The sequence below is a fragment of the Canis lupus genome, chromosome 10 (genome assembly GCF_011100685.1).
Source record: "Canis lupus familiaris isolate Mischka breed German Shepherd chromosome 10, alternate assembly UU_Cfam_GSD_1.0, whole genome shotgun sequence".
NCBI lineage: Eukaryota > Metazoa > Chordata > Mammalia > Carnivora > Canidae > Canis > Canis lupus.
The window spans coordinates 23469552-23492847 of record NC_049231.1 but is presented as its reverse complement, the minus strand read 5'-3'; the positions used below and the strand labels follow the sequence as shown (position 1 = coordinate 23492847).

The 23296-nt window shown below is 46.9% G+C and overlaps 1 protein-coding gene across 3 annotated transcripts in view; it reads right to left on the bottom strand.

Moving 5' to 3' along the window:
• The window catches only part of PACSIN2 (protein kinase C and casein kinase substrate in neurons 2), a 136692-nt gene extending 113724 nt beyond the window's left edge, over positions 1 to 22968 (bottom strand). Inside the window, exons 1-2 of one of the 3 annotated variants that reach the window (XM_038550313.1) lie at positions 19312 to 19386; positions 18939 to 19023 (exon numbers count right to left, since the gene is read on the bottom strand). The gene's annotated coding sequence lies outside the window, so the exon portion shown is untranslated. Of the gene's footprint in view, positions 1 to 18938; positions 19024 to 19311; positions 19387 to 22571; positions 22591 to 22849 lie in introns of those variants that run through there. The other 2 variants (XM_038550311.1, XM_038550314.1) reach the window with 2 other exon arrangements.
• Positions 22969 to 23296: the final 328 nt, after the last annotated feature.

Here is a 23296-nt window from a genome sequence, read left to right as displayed (position 1 = left end):
CCAAGTGGAAAAACCACTCCCTTTACTCAGTGCTCTAGGGCATCTAGGAATAAGGAGCAAAGTACACCAGAAGGAGAACTGGAAACTAAATTTCTCTTACCTCACCTGTGTCAAGAGTTTGCAAAGCTGTGGCAGAATTTCACTGTTACAACCTGGGGAAGGGCTGAACACCTCCTCGTTACAGAGACACAGGTCTCCTCCCCTTGGCGCATCAAGAATGCCACCAATTTAATAATGATGAGAGTGTAAAGCCAAGCTGTTATGACAGACTACTCCAAAAAAGGCAACTGCTTGCCCAAAAAAGGCAAGGTGGGGGTGGGGAAGATAGCTGGAAAACAGAGGTGGGGCCAATAACTCATTTTCCTTATTCTACATTAAATCCTAAAAATGGATGTATGTTGGTTTGTTTGTTGAGGTAACCAAAAGTCAGGAAAGCCGGCTGCTTCCTATAAAAAATGAAATCAGGAAGTGTGTGGGAACAACATGACCAGAGGGAAGCCCTCTCCTCTTTCAGCACAGCACACCTCTCACAACAGGATGCTCACCCCCAGAGCTACTTCTCTGGGCTCCACACTCCACTCAGTAGAGCCTGAAGATGGGTACACGTGGAGGCTCCACGGGGGGAACTCTAGGTCCCCTCCCCCGACCCTGACCACAGCCAGACCCAGTTCCAGGGCTCCACAGGGCCACCCTATACTAACCAGCACCCCCAACCAGCGACACCATGCACCAGCCCTCAGTCAACCCCTCAGAAGGGTCCATCTGGTTTTGAAACACTCACAGACACAAACAAGTGAGCACAATGAATTGTACCCTCCACACCCCCACCACCACCCCCACACACACCTGCTATCCAGCTTCAGCTGATTTGACCTGTGTCCACCTCTATACCACATCATATTCTGGAGGAAGAGTCGAGTTTGAAAAAAAAAAAAAAATCCTTGTAATCTGGCAAGTGCCCCCACACTACCCCCACCCTGGATTTACTAAACAAAGCCAGGTTCCCGCCCCAGGCTCCACAGCCCTATCTCCACTTGAAGCAATTCCACCCACATCCACCTCCACCATGCCCCGCCTTGCTGTAGGAATGCAGGACTGACTTGTCCACTGTGGGTCCACAGAGAGCTGCTGGCTGCCTGTCTCCACACCCACAAGACCAGTGCAAAGGACACATCTAGGTCATCTTGACTGAACCTCAGGGTCTGGCCCACTGCAAATGTCCAGAGCCAGGAGGCTGGAGCTGTCATTTCAAAATTGAGGATTCTCTTGCTCTGTAATCTTGATCAAGCCACCCCAAGTCAATTTCCCTTTTCCCAGAACTGATACAGAAAAAAGAAGTATTCGACAAAGGAGAGACATGAAAAAAAGACTAGGAGCTCCACTGGGAGACTTAAAAGAAGGAAATGATAGCTGGCAAAAGAGAACTTGCCCAACGGAAAAGGAAAAGCAATCCAAGCTAAGCAAAACGATCCCGCTGTTGTAAGCCACAAAGCTCAGCCACAGAAGTGGTCAGCAAGTCTGGCAAACATCCCAGCTATTTAGGAAAGAGCAGTGGCCACCCAGCTGAAACACCCACAAGTATAAATCAAGGGCAGCATCAATATGGCTCAACAAAATTGAAAAGAGAGACCTTTCCAGTCGTGCTACTAGCAGAGCCCCTTGGTCCCACTCCTACGGCATCTCAGATCCTGCACCCTGACTGCCCATCACACCACACGTTCATGGAGGCCCTGTGACTGGGGAGCGTCTGCAGCTCTATCCGTGCCCCACCAGTCCCACAGAGCAGGACAGAGCCATGTACTTCACAGCATTCAGATGAACACAGGACATTTATCAGTACTGACAACCCAATGCAGAGCTGTGTGAGCAGAGGCCACATGCTCACATCCCCAGCTACGCTCACTGCTCTCTGCAGCCTGGCACAGATCCACTGGACACTGAGAGAGGGGTCTATGCCAAGGAGCTCAAAAATATGTGGCACATCTACCAAACCCACAGCATAAGTCAAAGACCAAGAGAGACCAACTTTAAATCCTGGCTCTGTACTTACTAGCTACAGGACCGTGAACACGGTCCTTTTTCCTCTCTGGAGCCATTTCCTTTATATATAAAAAGGAGATAGTGGTATTAGTCCTGAAGCACTACAGGGAGAGTTGGATGGACTGTATGTGCAGTACCTACCACGTGGTAGGTGCTGGACCAGTTACCACAGTTATCATATGGGCTGGCTAGCTTTCCACAGAGGACTCCAACTCAAACCCCTAGGTGACATCCCTGAATACAGCCAGCTTTTTCCCTCAGGAACCTCACTGGCCAATCACCATGGTGGCTCAAGACCACCCACTTTGAGTTAGGAACAACAGCTACACACCCCACTGGTGCCATGTTCAGAAGTCAGGCACGTGCCAAGAACAGGAATGGACCACAGCCAAATAAAACTTTAACTCATTTTCATAAAGATCCAACTTAACCTTCTATTTCCCTTACCTCCCTCCACTACCATCCCCAAATAAAAAACCAGACAGGTGAGACTGAGGAACCCTGCCTCCCAGTAACTCAAGGGGAAAATATATTCTGCAATGAACTGAAAATTTAATTCAAAAGTTCATATCTCTCACCAACCCCTATGAGGCCAGCCTCAAGGTCCACTGGCCCGAGGTCTAACTGCTCCTAGGACACAGCAGCTCAGGAATAAAATTGTGTAGTCATGGCATGTGGACTAGAGTGAAATGCGGCAAAACATTTCTAAATACCTCTCTGTACTAAATAAACACAGTTAACGTTTTTCATCAAACTTTCTTCTCTTGGTGAAGCCCAGGTGGCTCAGTGGTTTAGCACCGCCTTCAGCCCAGGATATGATCCTGGAGACCTGGGATCAAGTCCCACATCGGGCTCCCTGTGTAGAGCCTGCTTCTCCCTCTGCTTGTGTCTCTGCCTCTCTCTTTCTGTCTCTCATGAATAAATAAATAAAATCTTTAAAAAAAGAAAAAAAAAAAAAAACTTCCTTCTCTTTCAAAAAGAGACACCAAACTACACTTAATCCATGTTGGCTCCAACATTCCAAAGAAACATTTTCAAAAATTCAAATTATTTACTGAGCTTGCCATAAAAATTATGCCATCATAACATTTGGGGGGAAAAATACACAAACTTAAATCCATGATCTAAAAGACGGTCAAAGAAATAGTATGTTTCTTAACACAATAGAAAAGTTAGTCTCAAAAAAAAAAAAAATCTCAAAGAGGAAAAAAAAAAATCTACATAAGCCCAGCTCAGGATTTAAAGAAAGATGCAGGCAGCCCAGGTGGCTCAGCGGTTTAGCACCGCTAAAATCTTAAAAAATAATAATAAATACTTATTAAAAAAATAAAAATAAAAGAAGACACTTTTTTTTAAGATCACGCCAGGATCACACCCTGGGCCAAAGGCAGGTACTAAACCGCTGAGCCACCCAGGGATCCCTTAAATACACCTAATTTCTGCAGTTAATGTCACTTCCCCTATTTAAGGCAGCCCTGAGAATTGAGGGTCTGCATATTACTCACACATTCGTTCATGCCACAAATGTCTACCTGCCTCTTATATGCCAGCACAGACCTAGGAATTGTGGATTCCAATATAAAAGGCAGGTAGATTCCAATAATAAAGCCTCCACCTCTCCGAGCTTCCAGTTCAGCAGACCAGCAGGTAGTCAGGCAATCATACCACATATGAGAAGCACTGGGACAGGTAAGGGTCTGGTACTCTACAGAACCAGGGATGGGATGTGTAAAAGTAGTCCTGAGTTTTGAAGGATGAGTAGGAGTTCGGCAGGCAAAGACTGGACAAAAGGGCACTTGTGGCAGAGATAACAGGATCTCTGGAAAGGGAGAAACACACAAGTTCAGTATGGCAAGAGATAAGGTTGAAGGGGTAGCCTGGGGCCAAATCACAAGTTTGGACTTTATTGTGATGGCAACAGGGAGCCACAAAGAATTTTAATCTTGTCAAACAGCAGCCCAACTGTTCCCACTGCTGATAAGGACTCAGAAAAGAGCACATAAAACACCCTTTCTATTTTGGTTCAAAAGGGTTAATGAAAAATGTTAAACCAAATCCCTCCTCCAACATTCAGTAATGTAATGATAAGCATGGCCCAAAGACCTTTCACATCTGGTCACCTAATCTGCACCTCTTTCCTCATCTGTAAAATGGGCTGTAGATCCCACCCCCCTGCCACCCCACCATAGGATGTTGTAAGGATTAAATGGGTAATGCATACAAAGGATTTAGAGCGCAAGAGAAGCTCACCTGTTGTTAAATGCTAGTGATGGTATTAGGAGTGTCAGTACTAGTAGTACCAGCAGTACACAAGATCAACTGTGCACAGGTCAAAAAGCAGATGAAGAAGACTTTCTGGCTACCTGTGAAGCTGCTGCATATCAGTACCAAGGTGGAGGCTGCTCAGACCCCTTTGGGACTGAAGGGCAAAGAAGAGCAAGCACCCCTACCCCTCACACACAGTCCTAAAACTGGGCTAAGGGCCCTCAGTCTGATACAGGTACAGGTCACAGCTGCCAGCCCACACAGATGGTGAATGACCCCATTCACCTTCCCACATCCCTAGTCTGGGCCCCACCTCACCCACACAGGCACAGAAGGCTTACTGTCCCCTCATCTCCTTGTATGTAGAAGGCCTCCACAATCACCTCTACACAGGAGACACTGCCCAGAACCTACCCACCAGAAAGTCCTTAAAGGCTCTATACCCAGGGCTCTGGAAAACCCAGAATAGAGGAAGAGATCACAGGAGACCCCAGCACACTTCCCCCAGCCCCTCTCACACCTGACCCAGTGAGAGGGCCTCTGCTGTCAAGGGGCTTAAATCACAAGTGAAATGAAGAAAAGCAAGTCTGCATAAAGCTGATAACTAATAAGCGTTACAAAAGGGAGGAGATCTGTGTGCCTAGAACCACAATTCCTAGACCTTTGGATTTCACTAAAAATTTCCCCCAAAATTTGGGGGACTTTTTTAAAAACCAGTGCTAAAACAATTGGATATCTATCCACATGTGAAACTATAAACAACATTCCATACCTTATACCATACACAAAAAATAACTCTAGATGGATCAAAGACCTAAATGTAAAACCTAAAACTATAAAGCTTCTACATAAGATATAAGAAAATATGTGTGAGGGGTACCTAGGTGGCTCAGCAGTAGAGCATCTGCCTTTGGCTCAGGGCGTGATTCCAGGGTCCTGGGATCGAGTCTGCATTGGGCTCCCCACAGGGAGCCTGGTTCTCCTTCTGCCTGTGTCTCTGTCTCTCTCTGTGTGTCTGACCCTGGATTAGGCAAAGATTTTTAACTATGACATGAACCAAAAAAAAAAAAAAAAAAAAAAAACCATAGAAGAGACTTCATCAAATTGTTTCAATTTCTGCTCTTCAAAAAACACTTGTTAACCAAATGAAAAGAGGGGCACCTGGGTGGCTCAGCCATTGAGCATCTGCCTACAGCTCCAGTCAAGATCCTGGGGTCCTGGAATCAAGTCCCACATCGAGATGCCCACAGGGAGCCTGCTTCTCCCTCTGCCTATGTCTCTGCCTCTCTGTTTCTCATGAATAGGTAAGTAAAATCTTTTTTAAAAAATTAAATAAAAAAAAGAGGCTGAAAAAACAAGCTACACACCAGGAGAAAATATTCACAAATCAGGTATTTGATAAAGGACTTGTATCCAGAACAAAAAAAATCTCAAAAATAAGTAATAAAATAAGCAAACCAACTTTTTTAAATGGGAAAATGATCTGTATATGTGCTGCCAAAGTGAGCACTAGGTAAATATGAAAAGGTGGCCAATATTATTAGTCATTAGGGAAATGCAAATTAAAACCACAATGAGACACCACTACAGACCTACAAGAATGGCAACAATTAAAGACAGACTATAGCAAGGATTGGTGAGGACATGCAGGAACTGGAACTCTCACACACAGCTGTGTGTGACATGGTGTGGCACTTTAGAAACACAAAACAGCTTGGCAGTGTTTTAAGAAGTTAAACATTACCATTCACCCATTCCACTCTAGTATTTACCCAAGAGAAATGACAGCTTATGGACAAAAACTTATACATAAATGCTCACTGCAGCTCTACTTGTAATAGGCCAAAACCCCATATAGCCCTAATGTCCATCAACAGATGAATGAGCAAACTGTGGCAAAACCACACACTAGATGAAAAAGAATGAAATACTAATAAATGCTACAACATAGGTGAATCCCAAAATAATTTTGCTGAAAGAAACCAGACTAAAACACAAGTACATAGTATAGGATTCCATTTCTGTAAAACTCTAGAAAATACAAATGGAAAGCAGACCAACAGGTGCCTAGGAGTGGAGAGGGGCAGATGCAAAGGACTAAAGAAGCTCAGAAACACTTTTGAGGGTGATGGATAGGTTCAATATCTTGATGATAGTGTATTAACAGGTATATTCATATGTCAAAATCTATCAAACTATAAATTTTAATCATATCCAACTTTCTGCTTGTTAATTGTACTCAATAAAACTATTTAGAATTTAGGAGGAATAGGGACATCTGGCTGGGTCAGTGGGTAGAGAATGAGACTCTTGATCTCAGAATCGTAAGTTCAAGCCCCATGTTGGGCATGGAGCCTATTTAAAATTAAAGAGAATAAAATTTGGGAGGAGAATAACATAAAGCTGCTTACTTTTTATTTTGTCAAATAAAAATACTCTTTTAAAACTACCAGTTTGGGGCACCTGGGTGGCTCAGCCAGTTAAGCATCTGCCTTCAGCTCAAGTCATGATCCCAGGGTCCTGGGATAGAGCTCTGCGTTGGGCTCCCCTGCTCAGCGAGCCTGTTTTCTCAGGGAGCCTGTTTCTCCCTCTGCCTCTGCCTGCTGCTCTGCCCCCTTGTACTCTCTCTCTCTCTCTTAAATAAATAAATAAGTGATCCCTGGGTGGTTCAGCGGTTTGGCGCCTGCCTTTGGCCCAGGGCACGATCCTGCAGTCCCGGGATCAAGTCCCACGTCGGGCTCCGGGCATGGAGCCTGCTTCTCCCTCCTCCTGTGTCTCTGCCTCTCTTTCTATGTATATCATAAATAAATAAATAAATCTTTTAAAAAAATAAATAAAACTAAAAGATAGAATGGCCATAATTTTCTGCTAAAAGAGAGCCCTTCCCAAGGAAAGGTAATTGCTAATCTTAACATATAAAAACAACACAGTCCAGGATCCCTGGGTGGTGCAGTGGTTTAGTGCCTGCCTTTGGCCCAGGGCGCGATCCTGGAGACCCGGGATCGAATCCCACGTCGGGCTCCCAGTGAATGGAGCCTGCTTCTCCCTCGGCCTGTGTCTCTGCCTCTCTCTCTCTCTCTCTCTCTGTGTGTGTGACTATCATAAATGAATAATAAATAAAGTAATTAATTAATTAATTAAAATAAAAACACAGTCCTTCTTTTTCTCATGTTGGTGACAACACCACTTCAAACCAGCTTTTGTGACCCACTGAGCTAGGGACACGGAAGGCTGAACAATCCCTCAGGTAGTTCCCAGGTTTATTTTCATCTTCAACCTAGCAGTTGCCCCTGGAGGGGAATTACCCCAGCTCCAGCAGCACTGGCAAAAGTCATGTGTACAGTGGGACACTGTCACTGGAGCAGTGACACAAGACACTGTGTCCTCCCCTCCCAGAGGACAAGAAGACACAAGAAGTGGGTGCCCCACCTGAGTGGCTCAGTGGTTGAGCATCCGCCTTTGGCTCACGGTGTGATCCCGGAGTCCTAGAATCAAGTCCCACATCAGGCTCCCCACAGGGAGCCTGCTTCTCCCTCTCCCTATGTCTCTGCCTCCCTCTCTGTATCTCTTATGAATAAATAAATAAAATCTTAAAAAAAAAAAAAAAAAGTAGTAGTATGTGCCCTAAAAGTTTCCTAGAGCACTGCCTGGCTGCTGAAGAAGTGAAATGCCTTGTTTCTAGAAGAACTATTTACCCCAAAGCCAGAGTATCTGTGTTTTGCTGCAAGGAAAAGTTTTTTATGTCAACATTAAAACTGCTCACTGGGAATCTTCCAGGCTAAAGTCCATTGAACTAAAGTGGAAATAAAATAAGACCTCTAAAAAAGACCACAATATAGGCTGGAATCTTCTGATGCTGTGCCAGAATGCTAACAAAATCCAAAAGATCTCAACTTGTCAAACCCTAAAAGATCTTAGATAAAATGGAACACTACAAGTGATCCTTACCATCTGTGACTGGTTTAGTGGCAAGAACAGCTGAACCTCTGGAACCCACCTCTCCCAACCCCAGCTGTCAAACACGGAGGGATCTCTCCCAGCTCTGCAGGGTGACAAGAGCAACAGAGATGGCAGGGCCAAGCACACTCAATAAATAAGCATGGAGGGATCCCTGGGTGGCGCAGCGGTTTGGCGCCTGCCTTTGGCCCAGGGCGCGATCCTGGAGACCCGGGATCGAATCCCACGTCAGGCTCCCGGTGCATGGAGCCTGCTTCTCCCTCTGCCTGTGTCTCTGCCTCTCTCTCTCTCTCTCTCTGTGACTATCATAAATAAATAAAAATTTAAAAAAAAAATTAAATAAATAAATAAATAAATAAATAAGCATGGATTCTGTATTTCAAGAAACCAAATATACAATGAATCCAGAGCAGTGCCCTGTACCACAAGACCCCCACATGCAATCATGGAACACTCCAGCCAACACACCCCAGCTCCTTCCACGCATACACTACCTGTACACAACAACCATTTGGCCACCTCTCAGCTTTAAGCGTATATACTCAGAGGCACAGTCCGCCCTCAGTAGGACCCAGCCAGGGAAGAGGCCCACACGGTTCTTATAAGTGGGTCTCAGGGGAACTCCAGGATCTCTATGTCCATGCATGATCTGGAAGGAGAAGCACGGACAGGTTCCAGGTAGGCACAACCCTTGGCCTACCAGCTTGGCCTTTCAGATTCCTCACCCTGTGGGGAGAGTCACATTGGAAGAAAGCCCCAGGGAGAAGTCCCATGGACCCAGTATAGGACAACACTGATACACATGTGGAAGGTCTGTGGGTCCACTGCAGCCCCTGAACATCTGCCCCCAACCATTGAGAGAAGCCACACAGCTGCCTCCCCGACTCAAAAATCCTACATATTCTCTCATCAGCCACCCCCACCTCCCTGCACCCCTACCACTTCCCTAACCTCCATGTTATTGGACATCTGGAGTCTTCCAACCCTGCCTCACCCCTTTAGACCAGAAACTATTTATTCATTCATTCATTTATTTATTTATTTATTTTATTCATGAGAGACAGAGAGAGGAGAGGCAAAGACACAGGCAGAGGGAGAAGCAGGCTCCATGCCAGGAGCCTGATGTGGGACTTGATCCCGGGTCTCCAGGATCAAGCCCTGGACTGAAGGTGGTGCTTAAACCGCTGAGCCATCAGGGCTGCCCTAGACCAGAAACTATTTAGAATGCCTCCCCAACTCCCTCAGGACCTGACTTCCAACAGTCATCCCTTAGGTGCATAGACAAGGGGATAACTTCCCTCTCTCAGCCTCAGGGCTGCTCCTGCTCCAACTAACCAGGAATAATAACTGGACACTGCAATGTTGAGTTAGCACAAGCAGAACCCCGTCCAACCGCTCCTCCATGATATGAGCTGGCTGCAGAGAAACCTAACCCTGGCATGTAGCCATGTTTCAGAATAACCCTAAAGGTACAGTTCTGTGTTTGGCATGAAGTTGTGGCAAGCCTGAGAAGGAAGCAGAGCTATAAAGTTATTAAATGTAAATATTTAAAGAACTAGCAGCTGTTGATGCCAGGAGGATGGCAGCTTGCAAACTTCCAGTCAGAATAATGACTGTTATGTCAGGGGCTGAGTCCAGATCACAGATGCTATTTCATTCCACCCTCTACAGAGGATACAAACTTTAAAAGCAACTTACTCTGTCCACTGGGCAGGGCCTTAAAAATTAAAACAAGAAAACAACTGTCTGATGTGGGAAAAACAGTGTGCCTATAAGTCTCTTTTCTTGTTTTTAAAGATTTTATTTACTCATTTGCTACAGAGAGTAAGAGAGAGAGAGAGCACACGCATGAGCAGGGAGAGAGGCAGAGGAGGCAGAGGGAGAGGGAGATTCCTCGCTGAGCTGGAAGCCCCAATGCGGGGCTCCATCCCAGGACCCGGAGATCATGACCTGAGCTGAAGGCAGACACTTAACTATCTGAGCCACCGGAGTGCCCTAAATCTCCTCCTCCTTTAAGCCTAGTACTAAATAGTGTGCATTTCATTTTTTTTAAATAATGTGCATTTAGAATGCCATTTACGAGGCAATTGTTTGGGACCCAGGATGAGGTTATGCAATTCTGCTAACAGTAAATACATATATATTTGGTAACTCCAAGTGTCTACAATGTCTACCATGTGAGGGCCTGAAACTAGGCTCCAATCACATTTCCATCCTTGAGCAAGGCAATTTGATGTGACAGTCAGACAAAGATTACATTTCTGACTGCTAAGGGAACCAATCAGAGAAGGGAGGTGTCCAGGACAAAATGGGCACACTTAACTTTCTGTTGGCATTACTGATGAGCCCTCAGGCCTAGCTTGCTGAATTCCACAACCCCAAGCTGCTCACTGATGGAACACACAGACCCCAAGGCCTAGCTAGGAGGCTGGCCACTTAACCTAAGCCCACTTTCCACCTGTCAAACCAAGTTGTTGTAAGGATAAGTGAAATCGTGCGATGAAAAGTGGGGCACCTGCCACAAAATAAGCCTCCATAAATATTACATTTTTAAACATCATTATGATAATAATTAAGCAAAAAAACGAGTTCAGATGGGGCAGCAACCTGCACCCTGTTGAACCCAGAATGATGCTTGAAAGACTGCTAAGGAATCGCCTCATGGTCAGTTATCAAAGGGCCTGTCCTGAAGTTAATCAGTCCCCCACATGCCACGCACCCAGTCAGGGCAGCCAAGCAGACATTTCTCAGGAAATAAGACAGGAAGTGTGGGAAAAGAGAAAAGGAAGCTAAGAGCATGTGCCTCTAGGGCTTGGTGGTTACCATCCAGCTTGGCTGAGAAGCTGCAAGGATGCCAGAGCCTTCACCAAACTCCACAAAAGGCTCAGCCAGTTGCCAAGGCAACAGCCAACTTAGGCATATTTAGGCATCTGTGGAAACCAGGGCAAAGTACGATTTCCATACCTGTGATTCAAACACAGGCTGCCAAGCACAGAGCAAAGCATGACTCTAAAATTTGGGTTTATTGACAGAAGAAACGTGGGTGGGGAGGGGCAGCAGGAATCGCATCTAGCAGAGCAAACGCAGTCAGGCTTCCATGCAGTGCCAACAGCAAAAACCACTCGAGTGTTGTCTAAGAGGCAACACTCCCATCACGCTTCTGTGTTGTTTGTGATCATTTCCTCTTATTTCTACCTTAGCATGTAGTAATGTCTTCTGTTTTGTTGTGGATGTCAGCCTTTCTTAACTAGGATAAGAGGAACCAAGAAAAAAGTCTTTGTCGTCCGTCCCCCCCCCCCCCCCCCCCCCCACAGCCCCACAGACCAGAGGGCTAAAAGGAAGCAGGCCGGGCCTAACTGAAGCCCAGCTGATGGGAGGATGTGCTGGGGGCACAGCGGGAGTCCAAGGCAGAGGAGGAGGCCTGGAGGCCCAGCACTGCTCCCCACCTGAGCCCCTCCTCATCCCTCATAAGCATGTTTTCTTTTACGGACCCTGGAAAAGGAGCCATCAGGAAAACAGGACTCTGCTCAATCTGAGGGTAGATACCAAAGGGACAGTGGCTGATGAGAAAGTGGGAGCCAGCCCATGCTGAAGGGACACCATGAAGAAGAGTGAAGGACAAAGCAAAGCTTCCCAACAGAAAAACAAACACAAAAACAAGAAGAATAATAAGCACCAATGCTATAAACCTCTTAGTACGTTCTCTGAGATGTTGGTCTCTAACAGGGCTTCTAGAAGCTGTTACACAAGGCAAAATCTGCAGGATCCCTTGATCCCCAGGCTGTCCTGCCACACCAATGACTCTGGCGGCAACAACCTGGCAGTGTCCTTCCTTTTTTTAAGATTTATTTATTTATTCATGAGAGACAGAGAGAGAGAGAGAGAGAGAGAGGCAGAGACACAGGCAGAGGGAGAAGCAGGCTCCCTGCGGGGATCTCGATGTGGGACTCCATCCTGGATCCCGGGATCACGCCCTGATCCAAAGGCTGAGCCACCCAGGCATCCCGACAGTGTCCTTCCTGATATACAATATGTAAATGAGGAAAAGAAAAAAGTTCAAAGAGATGCTGTGGTTCTGAGTATCAGGATGGCTAGATTGAGGAAGGGATGCAACCACATTTATAACCTTGGGAATGTAGAACATGAGCTCAGGTGATTATAAATACAGTAGTAAGGCTTTTTCAAAGCCTGTTTCTTGCTTATGAAAGGAGAGCATCTAAGTCAAGTAAAATGATATCCAGAAACCTAGAAAGGAAATGTGACTCATTTGAGAAAACCTCATGAAAGTTTCTTATCTCACAGATACTTGGAAGTTCTAGAGGCCAAGGCATCTTAAAGAGAAAGAATCTTTCAATACTTTCACCTATAAACATCAGAAAAATAAACCCACAAGCAACAGAGGAGGTATTCAAAACACTCTAAAATGTTCATACCCTTTAATCCAGGATTTCTATTTCTGAGAATTTATTCCCAGGAACTAATCACATAAATGAAAAAAGGAAAATGAAGTTGCAAACTACAGACTCATCTACAATAGCAAAAAAAGTTGGAAGTTACCTAAAACAGCCAGCATTTGGAAAATGGTTTAATCCCATTACATCCACAGGATTATGCAATCATTAAAAGTCTTATTAAAGACAACAGTAAAAAAAAAAAAAAAAAAAAAAAAAAAAACAGAAAATACCTTATAAAATATTTCAGTGGATCTGAATACAAAATCCGAACAGCAAAAGATTAGTGAAAGGAGGTGTGTAGTTGATGCAGGCTTCAGAGCTGCTCTTCTATTGACAACCTGAATGCCCTTGGACTTGGCACATGGTCTCACTACCTGCAGTGTCCTTGGGTTCAAACTAGTAACCTCAGAGGTAGACAGAGACAATGCACCGAAGCCTGGAACAAAGCAGGCAGCTCATAGGTGACAGCTACTCCACCTAAGGTACATTAAAAATCTCTACGCATGTGCAAGGTAAAACACGAAGAGCTCTTTATTCAGAAAATCCTGTTTTCTACATTGCACCTTCAATATTTAAAAGAACTAATAATAATGATAATAATAAAGTTAATAAAAGAATGGGAGGAAAAAGCCTTTTGACAATTATCACAAGCATAAAAACCATCCTCTGCTCTAATTTATAATTTACCTCAACTAATCTTCATTTGATATCACAATGTCAAATGTGAAGATCTTTCACAATTTTTCATAGTGCAAAATGAATGCTCTACAGAAATGTAATTTATTCTCCTTCAACTCGCTGCTTCTGAACAGCATATGACACCTTTCAAAATACAGCCAGTGGAAGGTAAGGAAAGGGTGCACCTAAGCCAGGAGCTCTGGAATTCCCGAGCATGCTGCTTCCCCCTCTCACCAGTCGGGAGCAGGACACGGGCAGCAGGTGGACAGGTAGATAGAAGACGCATAGACCGTGGACAGGTGGATGATGGCCACCATGCTGATCACACACCAAGCAGCTGGGCTGTTGAGAAGCAGCTCCTTTTTTCTGCCCTCCTCTCCCTCCTGGGTAACTTGCTAACGACTTTCAGGTTATCTTAACCAAGTTAGTGGCAGGTATTATCTTAAAACAAAAGACCACTTAACTTGTCTCTTCTGTTTCTGAGAGGTGAGGAAGATTAACGTTCAAAAAAATGTATTTTCATACAAGGGCGAGTGACCCAGAATCCACTTATTCAAGGCAGCAAGATAACTGACAAGAGTGTGGCTTCAGGGGTACTCGGCTGGCTCGACTGATAAAGTGCACATCGCTTGATCTTAGGGTTGTGAGTTCAAGCCCCAGGTTGGGCCTGGAGCTTACTTTTAAAAAAAAAGAAAAAAGAAAAAAGAATGTGGCTTCAGAGTCAGGCTGAGGGCCAGCTCTGAAGGTGACCCTGTGAAGATCACTTTATCTCTCAGAGCTCTGACTTGCTTATGTGTAAAACAGAGTTAACACTATCTTATTGCAAGAATGAGTAGGAATGTAAAGCTTCTTGTTCAATCTCTCAGAAATCCTAGAACCTAGACGCCTGTCCCAGATAGTGACCCCCCACCCCTGACCAACCCCCACTGTTACAGGCCTCCTCACTGACACCTGGCCAGACTCCTTAGCTGATGCTGCTGGTGCAGACATCACAATTGCTTAATTAAAACACTGTCATGTCCAAGCTAAATAGCACCCAGGCAAGTCAGCTCTATCCTCCAGCAACCAGTCAGCTACAAAACCCACTAATAGCGGGCTTGGAGGTCTGTGCAGGGAGCATAGCCTGCTCTGTGGTTCCTCTGAAGACCACAACTCACACAGACTTGGCATGCTCAGTTGGCGACAACATAATTGGGTACAATGGAACACAAACAGTTTAAAATATGAAAATGTTCACAAACTATGGTTTGGGCATCACTATAATAAAATTTCATTCAACTGAATAGGAAACTTCCAAACACTAAGCACAGTTTATTCTATATATTAAAGACCGCCTGCAGGCCCCATCAGAGGCCCCATACCTAGCCTGGGAGCCCAAATTAGGGTGGAGGCCTGTGTGGGGTCATGGTCAGTTCACCTGAGGCAAAACCACCAACCCTCCAGGCCTCCATCTTTTTCTCCTTTGAATAAGGAGGAGGGAAGCCAACCAACACGGATGCTCTGGAAACAAAATGCAAGCTATGGGAAAGTTCTGGTAAACTGTAAATGCCTATACAACCAAGCTGTTTATATATCTATATACTTATTTTCATTATGAAATCAAGTTATTACTTAAATAGTAATTCTAAAAGTAAAAGAGTAATGGTACAGTCTGGGAAACAAAGAAACTTTCCATTAGTTTCTGCAACTTTAACTACTATTGCTGTATATATTTAAATATTTTACACAGATGAGGAGTCTATATACACCTTACAACTTGCTTTCTCAAGTCTTGATATTTTTCATCACTTCAGCATGAGCCATCATCACCCTCACCACACACCTCCAGTCACAGTATCAGCCTGTCATCCCAGGTTCAAGATTTCTATAACCTAGAACATTCAACTCAGGCACAGAATCACCAACTCAGAAGGAGCAAGGCTTTGGTGAAGCTGGGTCGCTCCTCACAACCCAAAGACAATAGGACCACCCTCAGGCCCTCAACCCACCAGAAAGGGCAGAAGCAAGCAGAAGCAGAGGGGTGGTGAGAAGACAGGGGAGGGACCAGGCCTGGCAAGTGCCAGGATGGGAGGTATCCCAAGGAGGGCCAGAGGCCTCACCCACATCAACAACCCCGACATCATCCCTACGACCCTGAGTCACCAAAGAAAGGTCCAAATATGGGATCCCTGGGTGGCGCAGTGGTTTGGCGCCTGCCTTTGGCCCAGGGCGCGATCCTGGAGACCCCGGATCGAATCCCACATCAGGCTCCCGGGGCATGGAGCCTGCTTCTCCCTCTGCCTATGTCTCTGCCTCTCTCTCTCTCTCTCTCTGTGACTATCATAAATAAATAAAAATTTAAAAAAAAAATTAAAAAAAAACAAAAGAAAGGTCCAAATAGATTGAATATACTTTGGCTGAAGAACACATGGTAGGAGGATTTTCAACAGAACTGGATAACATAACATCAAATGAAGCACTTTAACAGTGCATTTTACTTAATTAGCAAATTCACTTAAGTAGACATTGTACTTTGAGCAATACCAAAGTTACTCAGCCAGCACTATGGACCTGGCACAGGAGCTGACCTCTCAAGGTCCAATACCCCATACTGCCCTCCCTCAGTCGTATGAGGAAGGGGCTGTCAGTATCCTGGTTCTGAAGACATTAAAGCATGCGCCTAGTGAAGGCCACCTAGGGGGCACCTGGGCGGCTCACTGGTTGAGCATCTGCCTTTGGCTCAGGGCATGATCCCGGGGTCCTGGGATTAAGTCCCACATCACACTCCCTTCAAGGAACCTGCTTCTCCTTCTGTCTGTGTCTCTTGTCTCTGCCTCCTTCTCTGTTGTCTCTTATGAATAAACAAATAAAATCTTAAAAAAAGGGGATCCCTGGGTGGCGCAGCGGTTTGGCGCCTGCCTTTGGCCCGGGGCGCGATCCTGGAGACCCGGGATCGAGTCCCACGTCGGGCTCCTGGTGCATGGAGCCTGCTTCTCCCTCTGCCTGTGTCTCTGCCTCTCTTTCTCTCTGTGTGACTATCATAAATAAATAAAAAATTAAAAAAAAAAAAAAAAAATCTTAAAAAAAAAAAAAAAAAGGAAGGCCATCCAGTTATCTCCTGGTAGAGCTGAACTCAAACTGAGGCTGTGTGACTCTGAAACCATGTTACCTCCTATACTTTACTGCAACATGACCTTCTGCAGGAACCAGTGGTGAAAGTTACCTACTGACTTCATGGATATGTGAGCAAAAACCATGAGGGAAAGGCAGCAGAACCCAGGAGCCACTGCATTATCAACTAAAAATGTAAATGCAGGCAAAGAAACTGAGGCAAGACTGCTGCCAATCCCTCTGGAAGCCCTCTCATTGGAGCCACTGCTCCAATACAGCCACTGCTTCCTGGAAACTTTGACGTCAATCTTGGAGCCTCCAGGGGCACCTCCAGTGATCCTTGTTAAATGAGCTACCTGAGGGCAGCTTGGGTAGCTCAGCAGTTTAGCACCACCTTCAGCCCGGGTCGTGATCCTGGAGACCTGGGATGAGGTCCCACATCGGGCTCCCCGCAGGGAGCCTGCTTCTCCCTCTACCTGTGTCTCTACCTCTCTCCCTGTGCCTCTCATGAATAAATAAAATCTTTTTTAAAAATTTAAAAATAATAAAATAATAAAATAAAAATGAGCTACCTGAGACACATGAGTGGCTGAGTGGTTGTGTCTGCCTTCGGCTCAGGTCATCATCCCGGGGTCCTGGGATTGAGTCCCACATCGGGCTCCCTAGGAGCCTACTTCTCCCTCTGCCTGTGTCTCTGCCTCTGTCTCCCGCATGAATAGAGAGAGAGAGAGGGAGAGAGAGAGAGAGGCAGGCAGAGACACAGGCAGAGGGAGAAGCAGGCTCCGTGCAGGGAGCCCGACATGGGATTTGATCTCGGGTCCCCAGAATCACGCCCTGGACCAAAGGTGGCTCTAAACCACTGAGCCACCTGAGCTGCCCCTCAGGAGTGAAATTAAAATAAAAAGCAGGCACTTCAACATTGGCACCCTAATGGAGTTCACAAGTGACAGCTCTGCCACTCTACCGATATTTAAATCACAGGCAGGAAGCTACTGGAAGAGAAGAGCCAATCTAAGGATGCAAGTTTCCTGGTTAGAGTAGGGCTTGTAAATACCAGCAGAGCTAACGAAGAAGGCATTATGGCAGATCATGTGTTTAACTGGACACCATCCCAGCAAGGTGGCAGCAACCTAATGCTTACCCTTCGTTGTGGGCCTTGTCCTCCAACAGCCTCATTTCCTGACCAGGCTTCTATTTTTTTGGTGACTTTCAACTGCTTAATGCTCAGAATTCACTGCTGCTTTTAGCCTCTACCAATTCCTCCCGCTGGGGAGCAATGCATTTAAGGAAGCTGACATATGGCACCAAGCTTTCTGTTCAATGTCAGGGAGATCGTGCATATCTGCCTCATTCTTGCAGGTATCCTACAGAAGTGCATTGTGAAATGAACAAATACCTTTGTCCATGTCTGGACAATGAATAATAGTACCAGACGTAACATAACAGTAAGACAAGACCATACATAGATTCACACCACATTGAGTGATACCTACTGTATACCACCATCCTATATTTCCATGAGTATTCAAATCACCTTTACTATGATGATTCATCAGTAACAAACCACCAACATCTGTGAGTCTTTAAAATTCCATGTTCTTTTGCATACATGAGCTCTAGCTGAGACTCTTGTGCTCTCTTTAACAAAAAAATCAGTCCCTACAATACTTAGAATCTGGCCAGAGGTGACAAGAAGCCACTCTTGGATAGTCATAGTCATTGGCATAATCCACGTCCAACTCTCAAACCCACCCAGCTATAGGCCCAGAGAGGAGCCTCACAGGCCGCAAGGGATGTCTCATCTGTAAGTACACATTTGGATAGAAAAGTCCAACATTTGGAGTTTTCACTTAACATTTATTTTACAACTGCTTCAAGTGCTAAGCAACTGAGAAGTAATCACTTCAATGTACCCTTTAATCAATAAACATTAAACAAGTCTGCTCAAAGCACCTAACTCCTACAAATATGTCCCTATGAAAAACATGGTAAGAAAAAAATAACAAAAACAAAATAAGTATCCTTTTGACAATCAGGCAGGAAGGTGTTTAGTGATCCAAATTTAGACAAAAAAAAAAAAAAAAAAAACAGCCCTTTCAGCAGATGAACAAATAGTTTTCTCTACAAGTGACACATTCTGGGATATTTACACTGGCAAACATAACTCATAACAACCACCAAGGAAGCAAAACCTAATGGAAAAACCCCAAGCTGGCAATCAGGTACCCCAGTTCTGGTCCCAGGACAAGCCTCTGGCTGTGTAATTCCACCAGAGGTGTAGCCACCCTGCCTGTACCCCTTTGATCATCACAAGAAGGAATATCCATCGCCACCCATGCTGCTCAGACGTTTTAAGAACAAAAACCCAGAGGTGAAAATGCTTTAGAATGTGTCCTCTATAAATACAAGTCATCATTATTATTAGCTCAAAGATGACCAAGAAAATAGGATTACAGAATATCAGCGATGAGAGGGAGCTTAGAGATGAGGCAGTCCTGGAGTCTTCAATCTGGGCCGGGCCTCTGAAACTGCGTGCTTTCTGCAAAGAAGCCCACAATTTTTATCAGATTCTCAAAAGGTGAAGAACCTCTCAGCCCCTCATCTTACAAATATAAGAACTGAGACCCTAAGATATGTGACTGTCCTAGGCCTCGAGGTTAGTGAGGGAAAGGCAGGCCCAGGGCTCCTCATCTCCATCCACAATCCTCCCACCCCACCATCCCACATTTCTAGGGAGGAAAAGCACCACACAAATCTCATACAGCCACAGAGTGTGTTACACAAGCCACCACACATACAGTTGCTAAACTCATAGCAAAGTTTCTACCCTCAGCTTTCTCAAGGCTTCTTGCTGAGGTCTTTGCTGGTGGAGACGGCATTTTCTTCATTTCTGTATCCTTCTCTCTACCTAGTTCAGTGCCTGCAGCCAAGAAACACTCCAATGATTTTCTGATATTGAATTTTCTTAACGAAATTAAATACACACAAATATATGTCAAATATATCTCAATTAAAAAATAAAGATTTCGGGGCACCTGGTTGGCTCAGTCAGTGGAGCATGTGACTCTTAATCTTGCAATTGTGAGTTTGAGCTCCACATTGCGTGAGGGCTTAAAAATAAAACCTTTGGGACACGTGGATGGCTCAGCAGTGGAGGTCTGCCTCCAGCTCAGGGCGTGACCCCAGGGTCCTGGGATCAAGTCCCACATCAGACTCCCTGCAGGGAGCCTGCTTCTCCCTCTGCCTGTGTCTCTGCCTTGCTGTGTCTCTCATGAATGAATGAATAAAATCTTTTTAAAAAAACTACAAACAAAATAAAGATTTTATTCTAGAAAATAAAAGAGATTACATGGTGCTATTTTATTAAGCAAACGAATGTGAAAAAAAAAAAAAAAAAGAATGTGCAATCATGGGAACAAAAAGAAGTCAATAATACATAAAGTAGGGGCAGCCCCTGTGGCTCAGCGGTTTAGCGCCGCCTGCAGCCCGGGGTGTGATCCTGGAGACCCTGGATCGAGTCCCACGTCAGGCTCCCTGCTTGAAGCCTGCTTCTCCCTCTGCCTGTGTCTCTGCCTCTCTCTCTCTCCTCTTTGTGTATACTCATGAATAAATAAATAAAATCTTAAAAAAAAAATAATAATAATACATAAAGTAGACACTTGTTTTACATGCTTTTAATCAAACTACCAACACATGTGCCACTGTCCTTCAAATAGTTATCTTTGGAACTACACATATGCCAAGAATGTTGCATGGTACAGAATACTTCTGAGTATACTTTGAGAATTCCTCTTTTAAGACTGTCTCCGGTCAGCAGACAGAACATAATCATCTGAATACTAAATATTTGAAGGAATTCCTACAGAGCCATCCCAGAGACCACCACTGGGACCCATCAGGAGTCAAGTTTCAGCCACTACGATGCTTTCAGATATGTGAAGGATCATTGCCAGGGCCATAAAGAAAGGTCTCTACCTGTGGAATGTAAACTGACTTCATAACTGAGGCATTGCTGCACTGCTCTCAGGTATGCCTCTGCAGTTCCAAACAACCTAATTGGGGAAAAAAACTGAGCCAGCACTACAGCTCACATGAATGTAGTCATTACCTCCATAATCTAAGGTGGCCTCCGCAAAGCGGCCATGACAATCTGATGGCAGATAAAGCAGGCTCGAGTCAGCTGGGAGGTTCAGGTGAGGGTGGCCAGAAAGCACTTGGTAAATGCTACCCATTCTCTAAACACAACGCACTATTACTGTTATTAAGGAATTACTGAAATCTTTTGATATTCTATAACATCCTGGAATCAACGGATGACCCTGTCAGAAGCAGGAATCCAGTCTACGCAGACTTTCAAGTGAATAGAGAAGAAGATGAAAAGATAAAGAGCAAATGCCCCTCAGCTCCCACCTGAGAAATGGTCTGGCTGTCAGAGATCTGCATTGGGCATCCAGGACTAGGAAAAGACAAGCTCATCTCCCCGTGGCAGGCTATGTCCAAAACCCATTGTTTTTGACATATGCATACTTTTCGGTTATTTAAACATTATGACCTCTCATATATTTGAAACTAAAAGTAATAAACTTCCAGTTCCCAAACAGCATGAGCTGAGCATGCCCTTTCCATTGAAATTAGTTTTTATTCTTCTCCCAAAAAGTGAATCAAGAGTGCAGACTTGGGATCCCTGTGTGGCGCAGCGGTTTGGCGCCTGCCTTTGGTCCAGGGTGTGATCCTGGAGACCCGGGATCGAATCCCACGTCGGGCTCCCGGTGCATGGAGCCTGCTTCTCCCTCTGCCTGTGTCTCTGCCTATCTCTCTATCTCTGTGTGTGTGTGTGTGTGTGTGTGTGTGTGTGTGTGTGACTATCATAAATAAACAAGAAAATTTAAAAAAATTAAAAAAAAAAAAGAGTGCAGACTTAATCGCTCTTCTACTCCTCTGTGTTATGTTACTTTCCCAAGTAATAAATATCAGCAGCCTACTGGTCAGTTTCTTTAAAGCTTGAAGACAATGGCCACAAGAAAATCACACACCGCAAAAAAGTGTTCGATGTAGTGGCCTCATATCTGAACTAGTATAACCTCATCAAGGACACTGATTGCCAAGCTCCAAATTAAGTTTAAATGCACACAGATGAGTTTCCCGTGTGAATCACGAGAAACCCAAGTTGCACTGGCTCCTATTCAATGCCTGTACGTGGAGACTGCAAGCAGGCTTGTGAATCAAGTGGAGTAAGAACATCTGGGGCAAGAACAGGAGGGCTGGCGTTCAGCAGCGCCTACCTGGTTGGTCTCCACGCCCAGGGCTCCAGGCTGGCAGCCCCAGGAGGTTTAAAACAGAACCTCGGGCATATAACTGCAGAGGAGCGAAGGAAGCTGTGAGCTCACCATCAGCAGCTCAGGTTTGAATTCTTTAAGCTGTTCTCTTGATTTTCATCAGGATAGCCAGGGAGTGTTTGGTAAACAGTGTAATGAGTAGCCCTGGAGATTCTGGGCAGCCTACCCTCCCTTAACCGCAAAAACACAGAGGGCAGTTGCAGTAGAGGAGGGTAGACCCACAAGTGCTTACGCGCACCCCACCTTGAAGGCCATCTTTCCCTGGGCACCCCACCGGAGAGCAGCATCCTGCAGCTGTGCGGGCCCCAAGGACGCTGCGCGCTTGCTCTCCCGACCAACTCCCTCCGAAACGAAACTCTCCCTTCTCTGGGGGGAGCCCCAAGCACTGAAATTACGGAGTGGCAATCGCTACCCCTCCAGCCCGGGACCCCCTCCGGTGCCCTGGCAGGCTCCGAAACCCCAGAGGAGAGGAGGCGCCCGCGTTTGTAAGCATCAGGGAGTCTGGGGAACTCCGAGGGCGGCACGGGCCGACGGCCCCAGCTCTCCTGCGCGTCCCCCCGGCCCTAGGACCTGCTCGCCGGGAAGGCCTCGCCGCCCCGACCCCCGGGGCGCCAGGAGGGACGCGCCGACCGAGGGGAGGAAGGAAATGGAGGGCGGCCGGCAAAGCGCCCCAAACAGGCTCGTCCGCGGCTGTGCGCCGCCCGCCCCCGCCGCCCCCCGGACCCGGCCCTGCCCGCCCGCGGGCGCTTACCGGCCACACCGCTGCCCCCGCGCCGCTCCCGCAGCCGCCCCCGGAGCCCCTCGGCTTCGCCGCCGCCCCGGGGCGCGCCCGCGCCTCCTCCCCCCGCGACCCCCGCCCGCCCCGCGGCCCCGGACACGCCCCCTCCCACGGCGACAGGAAGTCCGCGCGCCGCCCGCAGAGGCTGCCGCCCGCAGAGGCTTCCCCCCGCCGGGCGCGGAGCGCGGCGGCCTGACAGGGCTCGGCCCCCGCGCCCCCGCGCCGCCCAACCGTCGCGGCGCGCCCCTCACCTCGGCCGCCGCTCGCTTCTCGACTCGCCGCGCACCCCGCTCCGGCCGCGACCGCGTCTCCGGCTCCCTCCCTCGCTCCGGCCGCGCTCCTCCGCCCCGCCCCGCCCCGCCGCGCCCGCCGCTGCCGCCAGCCCCGAGCGCCCCGCCCCCGCCGCGCCCGCCGCGCTCGCCCCATTGGCTGCTGGGCGCCGGGCCCCGCCCCACCGCCCCTTCGGCTCCCCTGATTGGGCCAGGGCTTTCGGAGGCGGCCCGCCCCCCGGCGCGCGAAAGGACCTCCTCCCGAGCGCCATTGGCTGAGCCTCCTGTCCATCAAATAGGGAGTGCCTACTTAACCGCCCGATGCGGCGCGGGGGGGGTCACTGTCCCCGGGTCGCTCCCGGGCGGTGGTTGGCTGGGGCTCGGTCCGTGGGCCCGGAGGCGGGCGGCTTTGCTGGTACCCAGGCGCCG